The following is a 5,219-nucleotide window of genomic DNA, read 5'->3' on the forward strand; positions in this document are numbered from 1 at the left end:
GCTATTGGTTTAAGGACAGAGTTACTTCCTCATATTACAAAACTTAGGCTTTTGTCCCTTCTACCAATCCAACGTTATCAGCTCAATTAAAAAAAATGGGTCCACAGGTGTTCTAAAAGGAACAAAAATTTAGAGAAATGTTTTGTTTTTTATTTTAGTTGTAAGGATAAAAGTATGATCTCATCATAAATAGAAAGGAAACAAATATCATATATCATTATACTTTATTTTTTCTTTGCTTTTTAATGGTATTTATCTCTCTAGTAATGGAGAAAAGTCTCACTCATTCTAAAAATACTTATCAGTCCATTTATGTTTTTTAATATAAAAAAATTAACATAGTAATAACTTGTTCTCTTAATTAGTATTTTCTTAGCTGAGTTGTTTGAATTCTAGTACATATAATAAGAGAGAAAGTGAAGGTCTGGGTCTATGAAATACATTTGTGAGATACTCTCCAACTTTCGTTTTTCATTCATTCGCCTCTAAAACTAACCCTTAGTTGTCATTGGATTGTACAAAATAAACGGTTAGACTTGCATTGTGTATTTTTTTTTTGTATAACTAAATGTGTGACTATCTCTTCGAACAAATTTTCCTCCTAAGAAATTTGATTGTGTATTTTATTTTCACCACTATGAATGTAATTAAATAAACAGTTAGAGTTTCCTTATATATACATATATTTCATTTCATATATTACCCTTTTTATGTAAAACAATTCCTATAAACTTTTTTTTAAATATTTGAACATTATAGTTTATTTATAAGTTGTAATTCCTAAATATATGAGCAATAAATGTATTGAAGTAATTCTGTGTGTTGAGATGAAATATTACTACTGCAAACAAGAAATATAATAGGTGAAGAAATATTTTGACACATAATATATAAAAGTAAGTTGAAATAATCAATTTTGAGATAATTTTGGCTAATCCCTTTAATGTTTTTTTGGATCCGTCCCTAAACCTGTGTAATTAATTTTGACCACAAAACTATCATTTTTAACTTATGAATATAGGAAAAGTGTTCTAGGAAATCACATTATTTTTTTCTATAGGCAAATGTTTTAATAAGGAGAAAGAAAATTATGTAGTGTGATGCTTAAATTCATGTGCTCATACATTATTAAATATTAAATAGGAAAAAGTGTTTAGACTTTGTTTTACGTTTGTTAATTTCCATTTCAGACAATTTGCCAATTCTACCCATTTTCTTTTGTTAATTTCTCTCAAACAATTTAATATCCAAAGTTCATAAATAAATTATAGGAGCAGATCCACTTACTCGAAGAATAAGTTTAAAAAAATTACTCCATATTTTAACCATCAATTTTAGGAAAATCTAATGATTTAAATTAATTAGTAAATCTAAACTATCAGATTTCCCTAAAATTAATGACTAACATGTAAAATAAATTTTTAAACTAACAAATGACTGAAATTCTATTAATATTATGGTGTGTCCTCTCACAATTGTAAAGGGAAAAAACTGCAAATCTAAGGCACCAAAGACTATCAACTAATTCCACATTAAAAAGTATATTGATTTATCACATTAACATAATACTTTTGTCATACACCAATTTTAATTTGGCTTATGGTGACACTCACTTGTCATCTTTGTTGGATGAAAAGATACAATAACTATGAGACTAACATTAGAGGGAATGGTGATTATTTAAAGTACAATCCTCCCTAAGGTGACACTCTATAAAATGTTTTGGTACTACCAAAGGTTCTTTATTCTTCTTGGTAAGGAACTAATATTTTTTTGGGTATGTAGCTACCTCTCCTAATAAATATCGTTTCCAAGAATTGAACTCTTGACTATTTAATCATCTTAAGAATCTAGGAGAATCTTATATTATTAGACCAATATTTTGTTGGTACAAACTCCATAATTTGACACTCCACATTTATGATCAATCTTTATTTGGCATTAGGCAACCGCTAGTAAGTTGGCACATAAACATCTCCACATTTTTGTATAACCAAATGTATTTCTTGACCCTATGAGTAAGAAACTAATATGTTTCGGTGTATGTAAATGTTTCTCCCAATAAGTGTTACTCTCATAATTAAATCCTTCACATTTTAGTCTATATAAGAATCTATTGAAACCTTACACAAGTAGATTAAGCCTTGTTAGTACACTTTTGTATGCAATAGTATAATCATTTTCTTAACTTAGGGTGTGACTTAATATTGGTAGGCCTAATTTTTTATCTACCCGCTGGGTTTTATACATTTTTTTGGCCTTTCTAAGGGCATGTTTTTAGATTAGGACTATATTTTTTCAAATGGTAAAATATGTATAACCCATGTAATTAAAATCAAGATAATAATGCAAGTTCTTCCCCTTGTACAACGTATATATACATAGATCAGTTCATTATGTCAAAACATCTAATAGAGGTGTTCTAGAAATTTTTGCAACTGAGTAAATAGTTCTATGAACCGATAGATGAGATCTAGTTGAAAAATGGAAATCTTTGTATAAGTTCAAGAAAATTATAAAACTTTTCATTATTTCTCACTTGTCATAATCTGCCCATAAGCTAAAAGATAACAAGCACTTATCTAATAGATAATTAAACTCTGGTTATAGTTGTTTTTCTTAAATTAATCATTATCTAGACTTCCTATACAATTTATGTTCAATCAATATCTTGTGTCTATTTTTATAATATAACCCAATTCATTTGTGATCACTAATAATTTGTTTATAAGTTGAATTTTGGAGAGCAACAAAAAAAAAAGAAGACTTCGAAGCCATCAAATATACTGATGAGATGACTCCAAAACCTTTCATTTCTCTTCCTCTCCAAAACTCAACTCACAAATTGACTATTGTGAACACTCATTTTTGTCTGGTCCAGAAAAAGCTCAAAACGTTTTAAATAAAGATAATAAAATGACTTTATTTAAATATTAAATGAATAATAATAATAATAATTAAAGTCATGGACTTTGTTATAATCATTTTCAAAAATATTAAATTAATTAAATTAAAGACACTGGAAGTACCCTACTAGAGGTTTCATCTTGCAATAAAATAAAAAAAAGGATAAAAACAATAAGAACAAAACAAAATAATAAAACTAAATCAAAGTTATTAGGTTCCTAAATCTAAGCGACTAGATTAACCAAAAAATCAAATTTAAAATGATAAGACTATAACATTTGTTAAGGTTCCTAAATCTAAGTGATTAGGTTAACCAAAATTCAAGTTTAAAGTAACTGAATTCTCAAAAAATGACTTTTTCAAAGTTATTCTAAAAATAATAATAATAATAATAATAATAAATAAATAAAAATAAAAAGTGAATGAGTTAAAGATTTGATTGAATTATCAGATAAATAAAAGATTTGAAAATATATAATTTGAATCACGTCATATCCATTTGATTAAGTTGCATAAATCACATTGATAATAACTAAATTTTTAAGGATTCAAAAATCAAATCAAGATTGCGATATGAAAATACACAAATCAAATCAAATTAGAAAGTTCATATCAATCTAATTGTGTTGCACAAATCAATTTGATTAGAAAATTAAATCTTTAGAGATTTGGAATCAAGTAAATTAAGGTTGCAATTTGAGAAAAAGCAAATCAAATCAAATCAAGCAAATTTCAAATCAATTTGATATGTTGCAAATCTGATTTATTTCCTTTAACCTCCTCTAATCAATTAATGGAAGATATTCTCCTCATTAAGCACACGTGATAAGTCATAGTCTATAAATAGAGTGTCTTATTCACCAAAGAAGGGTGGGATTCCATACAAAAAAGTACCATAATTCTGCCAAAAAACACAATAGTGAGAAAGGAGGGTGAATTGACCAGGGAGTGATCCAGTGCATGCAAGGCTACTGGCCACTCTGTGCAACATTTCCCAGATAGTATCTCAGACGTCCAATCCATGGGCCTATCCTCATCTTGCGTTGACCATAGGCTTGACCAATCAGGGGGCAAAAATACATCTGATTTCAGTGAAAACGTATACATCAGACCACTGCCCCATTTGAGGCACATAATCCTGTGTAGGCGAGTGCTCATTGACGGATATTACTCATTGACGGCGTGGAATTTGAGTAAAACATCTAATGAATATTACTCATTGACGGCGTGGAATTACACAGAATATTACATCCACACAGACACGCATAATAACATAATATATACATCACATAAAAAAATGCACAATGATAAATGATGTTATAATATCAGATTATGAGGATCAAAGTCCACAATCTCAATGTATGAATGTTATGCTTGTTTCATCCATCATTTGACCAATATACTCCCAATATACTATTCGGAAATAACCAAGAGTACAGGTCTCATAACAAACCGATTTGAACGCACCAAAATTATTCCTCGCAAGGATATATGATCGATCTGTTCCGAAGAACTGTCCACTTCAGGACGGTGTCATATCAAACACTTTCTGGGCATCCCTCTCATTGATCCTGATTGCAAAGAGGGGTTGTCAGAGATCGTCTAGTTTGCGCTGTGATAACTGTCTGATCCAATAGAATGCCTCATTCATATAGTTATTTACCTTTATAACTTCTTGATGGCAAACATGCCATTAGACTCTTGTAAATATGAGAGTTATCGTTCAAACGACTTAAAAAGAAGTCAAGTCTGTATGGAGCCTTCTCGCTCAAGCGAGAGCTGTCTCGCTCAAGCAAGGGCACATCCATTTTTTTGGCATTTGTGGCTTAAGCGAGAGCTGTCTCGCTTAAGCGAGAAAACAATAAGTTCTCTTAGTGCCTATTTTAGCTCAAGCGAGAGTTGTCTCGCCCCAAGCTAAAACTCTCGTTTTCTCTAGACACTTCTCGCTCAAGCGAGAGCTGTCTTGCTCAAGTGAGAAGAGCATGAACATCATTTTAATTACTTTTCTCAAGGAAAATATTTCTCATTTATTTCACATGTTTTTAAACCTTGACTTTAACAATTATCACATACATATCATTTCCATAATAATCATTAAAGCATTATAATTCAAGAGTAAACATGATATTTGCATATATAAACATAACATAAATCGGTATAAGAAATATTGTTATACTTAATCCAAACAAACAAACAATTGATTAAGTACAAGCTTTCTTAATACCCAAGACAACTCCAAACTTGTGAGGGAGTTTGGAGGTCCAGATGCATATTCGGATACCATTGTGTCACGATGTTTTCTCCCTCACCTG

This window comes from Lupinus angustifolius, chromosome LG01, assembly GCF_001865875.1.
Source record: "Lupinus angustifolius cultivar Tanjil chromosome LG01, LupAngTanjil_v1.0, whole genome shotgun sequence".
Taxonomy (NCBI): Eukaryota; Viridiplantae; Streptophyta; class Magnoliopsida; order Fabales; family Fabaceae; genus Lupinus; species Lupinus angustifolius.